We start from the raw sequence: 13,287 nt of genomic DNA, 5'->3' as shown, positions 1-13,287 counted from the left end.
CAATTAATTTATTTTTACTTATAAATTTTGTTTTAAATTTTATTTTTAAGTTTAAAATAGTATTATTATATTTTATATTCATATTCTTATCTATATATTATACCACATTTTCTTATACTGGTATACGTCTCAGGAATTTAGTCAAATTGTTAACATTTATGGAATACCATTTACATTTAATATGTTGTATATAAAGAAGGTAAAGATGTGGTTTCCAACTTATTAATGAAGTCAGGAAACTGCAAATGCTCACTCCCCTAAAGGAAGAATTTACTATTATCAGTGATGGCATTTGTTTTCAGACCCATTCTTTGAAGGAAGAAATTATGTTTTGACTAACGCCAGTATTAACCATGTGCAAATGGAAATGCTATAAATTTCTAAAATGTGTCTGAGATTTGCCTTATTGATCATTTGAATTCCTTAACTGATTATAAGGAGGAATCAGAGTTTAATACTGAGTGATTCTGCAAAATCATTTGTCTGCTTCATAAACTGAATGAAATCATAGACCCATATATTGACTCTTGACTAATATCTGCTGAGACAAAATATTTTACAAATGTAGGCATATGGTTCTTTCAGATTTGGGGGGATAATTTCAGTACATTCATAATCAAGTTGACAGTGGATTATTTTGAATTTCTATGACTTATGAAAGTTTTGTGAGTGGGATATCCCTAAAATAATAAAACTCCCTATAAACATTGATGAATTGATGTTATTACAGAAGACAGAAGTCAATGAATATTTTAGGATGGGTAAAAGTCAGTGACTGGTTCAACTTCCCCTCAGACCCAGGACTCCTCAGCATTTGACTGGTGTAACTGGCAGAATTCCACACCCAAACATCTTTAGCTTGGCTTCCGGCTCTGCTGGTCCAACTGTGGAAGCCTTAGCAGACCTCTTTATACATCTTTGAGCTTCATTTTCATCATCTGTGAAATGGGCATAATACTATTTATCTCAGGGTTGCTGTGAGATTTAAATGTTATAATACATGTTGAAGTATTTCCTTAAGTATAAAGTGCAATGTAGGATGGGATTGAAAACATACACCCTCTTTATTAACTCAATTAAACACATTCTGTTTGATTCTGTCCAGTGTAAAGGGACATGATACACAGCCTAGCTAAACTATATTCTTATTTTTCTCACACTTTCTTGAAGCTAAATCATGTTACGTCCATACAGATATTCAAGATCTACTTGACAAACGTTTAGATTAAATGTAGTTTTTAAGATTATTTTTCTTGTTTAAAATTCTGCTTTTATCACTCAGAAACATCACCCTAAGAACACATGCTGACAGGTGATTGAAGGTCCTACTCCAGAGCAATGTAGAAAGCAAATGCATTCTTGCGGGAAAAGTAAATTAGAAATATCGGAATCATTAGAAGGCGTATAAGTTTTGTGTTCTGACTGTTAGCAACACCTGCCCTATGTAGAGAGACTTGATTTATCAGAACTGTGACATCAATGCATTCCAAAGCAGAAAATATTAAAATGTGCATTGAAGTTAAAAAAACAACAACTCTGGTGTAGAGGAAATGAGGTTACTAACATGACGTGATCTTGATGGATAGAAAGAATGGAAAGGTTTGAAAAACAATGGTTAGCAATACCAGAGTTCCTTTGACATAATACTTTTAAAGTCAAAAGCATCCATTCTAAAATAAATAGGAAACAGCATATGTTTCTATATATTTCTTATCTAACTTTACCAAGGTCAAAGCAAGGCAAAGCAACATACTTAAAGTAAAGCACACCGCACACACTCGCATGTGCACACACTCACATGTGCACACACTCACATGTGCACACACCCCTGCAAAGCAAATGCAAAACTGTCCTATCCCTCCCTGGATGCTGCTGTTGCATAAGTATATTAAAATAAAGATGAGAATATGGTATCTACAGCATGAAGCTACAGCTAACCGTATTTGGTCACTTTTGCCTAATACAAAGAGTGTCTCACTGGACAGTGATGCTGAATATTTCAGGCCAAAACATTCTAGGTTGCTTTCCTTCTGGACTCGGGAAAGGGGCCCTAAAACTATGCACTGGCCTGTGAGTTGGGCTATGTACGAGGATTAGCTTTTGTTTTTTTTCCCCTTTTCACCATGGCAATTCTTAGAGAGCACATGATATAATATTGTCTCCATATATTAAACTTAAAAGCAGATGACTTCAGAGAGATGTCTGCTGTAAAGTTTTCATCTGTCAGCACACTTATGGAAAATGTTTTCCCTCTCTGCAATAAAGCAACATCTCCATGTGCATTTTGTGCAGCATTTTCATACCCTGTCACCTAATTTCCAATTTGCATGATAACAACATCATAATAGCATAAAAGATATTAAGAAAAAAATAACCTGAACTGCTTATGACTCCAAAATTGAAGAGATGCCATAAAAGCATGGCTGGCTGGCAAATAGTTCTCTTATCCCAGTTAGACATGGTTGTGATGAAGGCTTAATGACTTATAAATACCAGAACTTTCTTTATCCAGTGAGATCAGGGTGTTTTTCTTTTCTCTTGCCAAGACACCCTGGGATCAGTTGCACAGCCTTCGGAGGGCGGTAGAAAGTTTTCAGCCCTGGAGAAAGGTTGTGGAAGTCCTGTTAGCCGTGGAACATTTAACCTAGGAGTCGGAGGAAGTTCTGGAGAGGTCCTGTTGCGTCAACTTTTGACACTACCCTGTAGCTTTCCTATATGGTAATATGTAACCTCAAACACACTTTGTGTACATGGGTTTCTTTCCTTACACCTAGCAGCTGGGCCATGATATGGCTAGCTCGTGGGAATTCTCCTTTTGCCGCAGCAGGGTTCTCAGTCCATGCCTCTGGTTCACTTGTGTAGGGCCAGTACTCTTTCTGGTGAGAGGGCATTGCCTGTTTTGTGTCAAAAGAAATGGGGGGAAACTGTTTTTCCTCCTGATGCTCTTCTCTTTGAGACTTGCTGTTGGTATCTCTGCTGATAAGAACAGAAGTAGGATGAAGCTCACATTTTCCTTGCACTTGGTACAAGGAAATGCTCAAGTAGAATGGAGCCCTCTGAGACAATCCTTGACATCCTAGTATTGACAAAAGCCAAAAGATAAGAGATCTGATAAAATTAAATGTTGCACCCAGTTTCTCTGAAAAGCTTTTTTGGCCCCTCATCTAATTGAGATGGGTGTATGTAAATCCAGATTTCTCTATCATCTTCCTGAATTGCTAAATCGGCATTTCTGTTGCTGAGGCTCTAATATGGGGCATCCTAGGTAATCTTGTTAAACGCACTAAAAAGTTAGAGAACTCATCTGAGATTCATGTCCTGTTACAGTTGCTGTCAGTGTCTCCTGGGACAGTTGTGGAAACCTAGGAATCTGCATGGAAGAGCAGAGAAGCCAGGTAAGTTTCAATTCTTATTTCTCTCCCAGCAGCTGATCCAGGTATGCTAGGTTGGCCTGCCTGAAAGCAATCTTAATCGCAGTCAATCATGGGAATTGTGCATTTTTTTATTACCTTAAAGCCCAGAAAAACATTTCATGAGTTGGTGCTTGTCGGCATCGTTTTGTGGTTTTTATGCTCACAAATGCTCAGGCTCAATGGGTCGTTCCTCCAACAACATGGTTGCTTGCGTAGCAGAACAGCAGGACAGTAACAAGTTCAAAGATTAATGTCAACTGTCCTACACTTCTTTCAGCTTCCATCTGTGAGTGCAGAGCAATCCTGGCTATAAGAGAATCAAGTTCTCTAGTTATAGAATAGGAAATAAATATTTTATGCATTTGTACCCCAAATAATTGTTACCTAGAAATTTACAGTGAATGGTGGTTTCTTATGACAATGGACCCTCCAGGGAGACAATGATATTCTTTCACTATATTTTCAAAATATGCTGCTGATCTTCAGGGAATACATTTTATACTAAATTGTGTACTAAGTTGTCTTTATCATATAGTTTCACAGTTCCTTTTGTACTGAATCTCATGGTCATCTTTTATGATGTGTTAAATTCAAGATTTCCTGTTTCACTGCAGTAGCACTGAATATTGCTTCATAAACACTGCTCCTGTAAATGTATGCTTTTAGGACACTATTATAGTACATTTTAGATGGCTGTTCCATATTTTTAAAATATAGCTTCTATATAGATGAATAAATTCCTTATACTTTTATAATATTTGTTTAGAGTCTGCTCCATCAACTTTATTTTTCAAAACTGTTTTCTGAATTTTTAATCTGGAAGCTATATTTTTGCAGGCTAGTGTCTGACGATCTTGCATTATGCAAAATAAAGGCCATTTTCTTCGGTGTGTCAGTCTCTCGAATGTACACAGTCAAACCACAATCATATTAATATAACCTTTCAATATAGATGGCAATTGTGGTAAACTATTTATAATCTTTTTCTTTGGAATCGCGAGGAATGATTTCATCCCTTGGCAGTGGTTTTCTTATACATTAAGCCGTGGCAGGAGGACTGGATTCTTCTGTGAGGTGCTTTCCAGTACCGACATGCTCAGATTTGGGTGCTGCATGTAAAGAGGACCTCATGGCACACGTATGTCTCTGCATTCACTGATTCAAAAAATGCATCAGGAGGACTTACTTTGTGCTGAACACAATCCTGAGTAGTGAGGGTTGAGAGAAAAAAAAGTTTGTTCTGCTGCGTCTCCTTGTTTATTTGTTCTCATTCCCTATTGTGCACGTGCGCATGTGCGCTGTTAACTCCAGGGCTTTGAACTCATCGGAAATTCTGAACCTCCAAGCATATTTAATTCTGTATGAATTTCAATTTTAAGGCTCTTACCTAAGAAAATAGAGGAACCTGGGAAATGCAGATTCAGACCCGCAGCCTTAGCAGGGCAGGGCAGCATGTGTGAGGCGGAGAGAGAGCAGTTAAATACGTGGCACCTAGACGTAGAAATTATTTATATGAAAAGGAGTTGAAATACGAACACATATTTTCAACATGAGGGAAGTGATTAAGCAAACTATATGATCCTCCCACAGCCAAATATTATTTAATCACAAAAAGTCATCTATTAGAGGAAATTGCATGGACCATGGGAAATACAATTACAAGATCTAATTACAGTGAGAAGCAGGGTTCTTGAGATGTGTGTACAGAATCTAGGTACCTGTCTTCACAATCTGGAATGTACTGTTCAAAGTCATTCATTGTAGCTGTCTTTACCTAGAAGAAACGTTAATAAGCCGTGTTTTAGTCTTTAAATTTTTCTTACTTTCCTAATATTTTCTTCAATGAGCATGTATTATATTCAGAGCAAGAAAAATCATTTCACAAATTGCATTTAGCTAATCCCCTCTTAGACATAATGCTAAGTGTGCACAATGGATTTAACTTTCACTTCCCTCTGCGAAAACCAAATGAGTTATCTCAATTTTTACATTAATTGTGCTTGTCTTTTTTCCCCCTTGAAAATTGATGTTACTTAGAATAAACACATAGGAGAGTATTGTAGAGAGCAGCCAAAGAGGAAGAAATGATCGTAGCAAAAGTCACACTTATTTTTTTAAAGTGAGGAATCAGGAAAGGGGAGGTAAGGTCAAAAGGAAGCTTTGGGACAATCTAACTGTCTAATTAAAATTCAGAGTGAGGAAACTATTGGCAAGAACTGAAAAGAAGCAGTAAAGACTGACCAATCATCTGTTCAGGAAAAAATAAAACGAAACAAAGGGATCAGAAATTTGAGTGAAAATTTTAATTAAAAGAATAGAAATGTGAATATATTTCTATAATCCTAATTAAAATATAGTCACCTATATGACTACAGTTAGTAGTCCTGGTCTCTTTCCTAAAGGAATGCACATTATTTAAAATAGAAATATTTAGTTCTTAAACACAGAACAATACAAAATGAGCTGTTTGGTACGGCATATTCCGGTTATGAGAAATTTAGAAAGAACTTTTGGGGGTCAGAGAAGTCAGAATTCCGTCTATGGAAGAAGGTACAGCTAAATGACAGGAAGAATTTAGAAAGTCTTAATTATTGTAGTAACTAAAATAGTTTATTATATTACATATAATAATAAAGAGCAATTAGCGTGTGCCTGTTGTGCCATGTGCTTTCCAAAGCTCTTCGGTTGTCTCCCAACCTTAGGAGGCAGGCACTGTTCTCGCTTCCATTACATTAGTGAGGACACCGAGGCGAAGTGAGGGGAAAACACGCGGCCCAGGTCACGGAGCTAGTAAGCGGTGGGCCCGGGACTGGAGCTCAGAAGCGTGGACTTAGGGATGGATCTGCTGTTAGGGCCACACTCCACGCGGCTTAATTAGGAGGCGTGCAGAGGGGAGATGTTGCACACTGCAGAATGTACATGGCGTTAAGTCTTAACTCGGTCACACTTCACCAACCAAATCATCGTGTCACTTGTTGTCAATTTAGAAGAGATAAGTTATGCTCTGAATGACAAACTCACCAATTTCAGTTGACTAAGCTTTCCTTTGTGATAGATTAAGCTTCTCTTGTGACTGAAACACTTCTACTTTCTGTGGTGTGTTGGCCATTTCTAATGAATGAGGGAACAAGATTTCCTATAATCCACAGTGTCAAAAATCTGGGACCTTCTATTCAAATACACCTTATCTACGACCTCTGCTTTATCTCTGGGAAGAAAACAAAGAATGCAGTGAAAGTGTATTTAATTACAGGAACTCGTGTGTTATGACTCTGAGTGTCAGAAGTACACACACACATGCACAGGGACACACACAGGCACCTTTTACATGAAAACTTTTGTTATTTCCAAAACTTGGTAAGTCAATTTGCTAAAATTGTATCTATTCTAATTTCTGTTTATAGTGTGCTTAAAATTTCCTTCCTTTGTAAATCAAAGATTTTTAGTTAAAATTCTGAGATTTACTTTAAGCAAAAGGAAACTGTACCCATATTTTTAAAAATATTTGCTTAGGGTTTGACTTTTCACAGAAGCCAATCTGACATATTACCTAGGAGCAAGTATTCTAAGGGCGAACCTCACTATTTGCCGAGATACTACTAAGGTCAGGTATGGTGCAACGTGTTAAACTGTTGGTCTCAATTTAGCTTATTAATTTGGCATGGTAAACATTTTCCCATTTTGAACTATGGTAATTATGGTGTTACATCATAACTAATGACATCTTCAATATTTATTGAATTTATTTTTTTTGGCCAGGTTTTAAGAATTCAAGTAGGTCTAAGTCAGATTCTCCAATTGTAAGAAACTAAAACACACATAAAAGTTTTCGAAAGTATTTCCGTTGAAATTTGCAGGTTAGATTCCACTGCAAAAACTTTAAAGAATAATTTAATTACCTTGGCTTCTTGAAGTGTTTTTGAAATGAAAAGAGTAGGTCAAATTTCTAATATCTTGTTAATTCTTATTACGTGCTAGGGGATTAATATATATTAATTATCCTGTGTAACCTTTACAAAATATCTAAAATGTGCTGAAACTTAATCCTGCTGGGCAGGGGAGGGTGCAGGAAGGTCTTAACAGGTGAAGTGACTAGACAAAAGTCACGATCAGATGAATGGCAGAGGAGAGATTTGAACAAAGATGGTTTAACTCCAAAGCCTGTTCTCTTTCCGCTACAAGCTTTAAAAAATTAGGCACATTGATGAAATGAAATTCCTTCAGTTGCGTAGGGAAGAGAGATTCTCGAGATCCAATGCAGATGGAAATCTGAACTGCAGAACAAGTCAGTTAACTGAACGCTCTTCTCATTAGCTTGGGAGGGCAGAGGTGAGAAAGAAATATTGCAGATAGAAGGTTGATTCAAAGTTTCTACTTTGAGGATAAATGAATTAAAATATATGTGACTAATGATAAATTAACACATGATAATCACACTTTAGAAGGCAAGATAGATTGAATATAGAGTTGTAGAGAGACAGGAGAGGGGACTATTCAGAGGAGAAACGCCAGTGTCACAGGGAGAGCTGACATATTTTTTCTGTGGTAAAGAAGTCAGCTAAAAATAGGTAGCTACTATCAAGGGATTAGAGCCTACATGCATTGTTTTTACTTTTATACTAATGCCTTCTCTGAAAAGGTATTACTAATTCCTGCAATATCAGGAATGCCTGACCTTGGCTGCCTCCTGACTCCCCAAATCCTGCTGCTTCTCTCTTTTGATACTTAATCTAGCTCTGACCATCTCTGATTCCCTAGCTGCGATGTATTAGTATATGGAACTTTCTTTTATTCTTGACTATATTATTACAGAACTTTGGCTAAGAGTATTGACCTTTAACAGTTTTGCCCCTTACCTGTCCACAATTCACTGCAAGCATCTCTGTGCCCCTTAAGTGTTGCTAGATTCGGGGTGCCACACTTCTAACCCAAACCTGTCTTTGACCCTACTTCTAACTTGCCCTTCCCTGTCCTGGACCTATTTCACCGTCCATGAGGCTATTACAGATGACAGTAGAGTGATTCAGTTTACTTTACATCCCAAATCTTAGCAGACAGATACTCATTTGTTTATGTGGAATCCATGTGGTACAAGTACATTTTTAAAACACAGCTCCTTTGTAGGTCACCCACATCTTTCTTGTTTCATGTCTCAGGACCAATTAATAAACATACAGTCCCTCAGGAATGCTCTGGCTCAAACTTACCTACATACACTTAATCTCTAATGTAGTTAAATGACTATGCACTTGAATTGAAACTTTAGAAACCAACAGAGGAAATTAAATTTTAAAAACAAACATTATAATATCAAATATTATTGTTTTGTTTGGAATGGATCATAAAGAGATACTTGAGAAAAAGATTATATAAGAGGTGTACGTAAGATTAACAGTATTTTAGGGATTCGAATTTTCAAGGCCTACAGGGATAGGTGATGCAGATAGGCTCTTTATTGTCTATAATTTTGCATGAAAGTTTATGTTGTCTGTTATCCTGCATGTAGTGAGCCATGATTGCTACTTTGAAAATATCTGGTGAGCTTGGAAGCATTTGATATAATAAATAGCATGAGATGGGGAAGGAAGTAGGTGGGTTGGAAGGCAAAAACGGTTAAGTATTAAGGACAGAGAATGTGCCTGAGAAGAATCATTAGAAGAGATGAGAAAATGAGAACATTTTAAAGTAAATTTTTTTAGCAAATTTGAAATCCACTGTTTGAGATAGAATTAATGGCATTAACGTTAGCGCTGGTGAAAGAAAAGGTGAAGCCCAAGTTATCCACAGTATAATTAGAAATAAGAAAACCAGGTCACAGAAGACTTTGAATTACCCAGTGTTAAATGAATTAAACAAGGAGCCCGTTAGACAAAAGTGGCTCCAAAGCCAGGGCCGGCTGCGTAAGTTTTAAGCAAACCAAAGCTCGGCCTGTGGATGCCTCAGGGTTAGGAGGCCAGTCGCACGCCGCCCGCTAAGCTTCAGCCGCGGCCGGTGGAGAGTTTCCTGGCTCTGCTTCGGCACCGCCTCTCCTAGTCTCCCTGGGCTTCTTTCTGTCAGCCGAGCGCCCCTAACCACTCCCGCTTGGCTCTGCCAGAAGTGAATCCACTGGTGCTCAAATGAACTCTTAAGATTTTTAACTTGCTTCAGTTTATCTTTTAACACCATCAAATAACTATAACTATTGGACAAAGGTTTTACTAACTTTGGGAGGAATAAGAAAGATGGATTTTGTGGTGAACTGGAAGTGTTAGAGATAATTAAGGCTTACAAGTTGGAAATTAATGACAAGAAAAATGCTGAGGACCATTGACAAAAGAGGCTGCATGTGGCTCCAACTTACAATCAAATCCTTTTTAAGATGACAGTTTTCAAGTATGTGATTAGAGACATGGTGATTTGTTTTTGTTTTATTATGGGTAGAATTTTACTGATGAATTATTTGCCTTTTTCATGCCCTCAAGATTAGAAAATCCGTGACTGTACTCAGTAGTAAGGCATTTGAAGGCAAATAAGCAGATTTGCAATAAGTAACATCTGCAGAGGAAAGGTTTATTGGAGTACCTATTTGTTTACATAAGTATGTAGCACAGAATTGGATTAGGCAAACCAATAAATTTTTGTAAAGGAGAAAATAATACATACTCTAAAATGTTGAATGAGCTACTTACATAGAATCAAATATAAAGGATAGTCTCACATGGTAAAAGTACTTTAGTCACTATCAATATCAATAAAAAGTGCCTGCTAAGAAAATAATAATACATTTATAAATGGAAAATACATATTGAGAAATCTTTGTCACAAAATTAATTCTGCATTGTAATTAACACGAAGTACTTAGAGGTATGTTTTTAAAAAGATAAGATAGCCCTGGCCAGTGTGGCTCAGTTGATGGATCGCTGTCCCATGCACCACGGGGTCGCCAATTTGATTTCTGGTCTGGGCACGTGCCCAGTTGTAGGTTCAATCCCGGGGGGGGGGGTTTGCAGAAGGTCCCCATGGATATTTCTCTCCCTCATCAATGTTTCTCTCTCTCTCTCCTTCTCCCTTCCTCTCTCTAAAATGAATAAAATCATTGGAAAAAAACCATAATTGAGATGATGATATGCCTATTATCATTATTTTTTTTTAGTTTTTAATATAACTCCTAGTCTCCTATTGGTATTGTTTGTTCACTGACTTGGGGCTAGCGCAGGGATGCTCCACCTCAGAACTAATCACATGTTGGCTGGATAACTCTGGAGTGCAGGGAATCCTAGACACTGCGCATGTTTTGCAGCGTCTGTGGCCCCTACTCACTGGGTTCCAGCAGCATTCCAAGTTGTGACAACAGAACTATTTCCAGACATTGTCAAATATATACTAAGAAGCACAATCACCTGAAGTTCAGAATCACTGGCCTAGACAACTGGCTGGGGCCTCCCTTCAAAAATGTCCCATTGTTACGCTGCTCCAGTGCTGGGTCAGCATCTACTCTTAGCCGATGCTATTTTTGTTGTTGTTGTTCTGGACAAATGGAGCCACTTTCCAAGTTTACAATTTTTCAGGCCAAAAGTACTTCACACCTGGGAGTAGATGCTGACCAGGCAGAAACGATGTAAGAGGCTTCTGGCAAAGTGGCTGTTTTGTTTCCTTGTTAGATCGAGCTCACTTGCATCCTGAGCGTGGACGCTGCATGTTGATAACCCATAGCTGTCTCCCACTGAATCACGGCACGGGTGCTGATATTTTTGTGTGTGTGCTCCACAGTGTTCCTGACTTTCCCTAAGCCTGTTTCTTGGTATTTATCTAAATATACTGGAAACTTCATCCTAGTCCAAACTATAAATTGTTTCTGTATATGGACTTAAGGGTCTTCATTTTGTGAGATCACCCCCTTCTTACTGGCTTAAAACTAGAATCAAATCAATGAGAAAATTAATTGTAACATGCTTCAGAACTTAAGCCTTCATCTCTCTTTGTGGCTTATTGCAGTTTTGGGTGGGGGGCATTGAGCTGCTCTGTGATGGAAAATTTTCATCATCAGATTTTTCTCTAATTCTTTGGCAAACTTTGGAGACCTGGCTCTGTACACATATCTAAACTAAACAACCGTGTCTTTAATTAAAACCTTTACATTGTCTTGCTGTTCTGGGGAGAATAGTTATTAGCAGGGCTTACATTTCCATTACAATAGGAAAAAAGAAGTGTAAGTGTGTCCCTCTATTACTAGCCATAGCCGGGGATATGCTTATAGTCTGTCAAAAGCAATGTGAGCCCCTCCGCAATGCCGCTCAATTTAAACTCAGGCTAAATGATATTGGCACACGTCTCTACCCCATTGCCTGCCCCCTGGCTTCGTGCGGTCCCCAGTGCACGCTTTTCATTGGTGGACATGTTGTGGCACAGGCTCTAGTGGCTCCTATGCCGAGCACATTCCAGGTTTCCCTGCAGTTCTATTCTTGCTGAAGACCACTGCTGAGTGAAAGACTGCAAGATCTGTTCTCTGTGAGCCAGACTCAATGAAGCCATATTTTGAGTAGCCAACCACCACAACGGTGGTAGGTGACCTGAGAGTGTCTTACGCACTCACACACACTCACACACTTTTGTCTGACACACGGTTGATTCAAGAGCCCTAGCACTCTGCTTATACAGTAATATCTTACCTAACCTATTTTAGTAAAGCCTTCCTTTTGAGAATCATGTCACTGTTTTGACATGATCATTTTATTTTATTTTTTTCAAAAGAGGAATTTTCAAGAGCAAGGTTAAAAAGACCATACAGCCCATCAATGTTCTCATCTAAAAGCCCAGACCATGTTAGTTTTGACAAAATTTCAAGACAAAGGCGTGCCACTCCCAGTTGTGCTTTGATCAGTAGTCCCCAACCAATGACCATGAAATTTCCTTTCTGTTTCCCCTCTCATCTGCAGTATGGAACTTGTAACAGCCTCTTCTTTTAGCTGTAGCAAAAATGACTACTAGGGAACAACAGATTTTAATGACTGTCTAGTCGAAAATATGGGTTATTCTAAAATATTAAAATTACAACCATAAATCTCCTTTGAATTCCTGAAGGCTTTTCTGCATTTTGCCAGCCCCTTTATCCTGAAATACATGAAGATAACAAAAGAATGACAAATCTCAACTACAGATGGTTTTTCCCTTTCTCTCATCTCATTCATTTTTAATGCAGATGATGGGATCTTTGGGACTTAGAGCCATATTTGACAGCTTTTTTCATGTTTATTTGGACTGTGAGTTATGCTACAATTTGGATTTGAGGCACTCTTTCCAAGAATAAGTTGTTTGTTATCCATGTATTTTTTAGTGGCTAAGATGTGAATAAACAGGTTTTATTGTTTCTTTATTGTAATTTACGCTCTCCTATATCTTTTTTAAACCAAAGACTCGGTTTTCTTCTGATTTTAGTCAAAAACAGTTGGCTATATTTTTGTTTTTAGTGCTGCATATCTGAAGAGTGTGAAGGCAAAGAAACTATCAAACTGAAATCCCATTGTTTATTTAAGAAATAAAAATTCTTCAAGTACATAAATTACATATCTCGCGTGTTTATGATACTAGCTCCTTCTTCAGCATCCATCTCAGAACTAGTCCCCAATATTCTGCAGTCTAGATGCACAATAAACGTCTAGCTTCTCACTAAAGAAAATAATTCCATGAACTCCTCCTGAAAGTTAAGACAAGCCTTGTCATCGAGGAAAGTGTTGTAGACGCTTCAGCTATTTCTTCTCCTGCAAAATGAATTTTATTACAGGTTTTTTGCTTTGTAAAAAAAAAACACAAACTCTAGGTGACACCCAGTGTTTTCCAGTGTGTCAGAATTCTAAAAATATATATGTTCTTTATCACTTATTCTTACATTGGTACT

Source organism: Miniopterus schreibersii, assembly GCF_964146895.1.
Source record: "Miniopterus schreibersii genome assembly, chromosome: 13".
NCBI lineage: Eukaryota > Metazoa > Chordata > Mammalia > Chiroptera > Miniopteridae > Miniopterus > Miniopterus schreibersii.
This window is presented reverse-complemented; position numbering follows the sequence as displayed.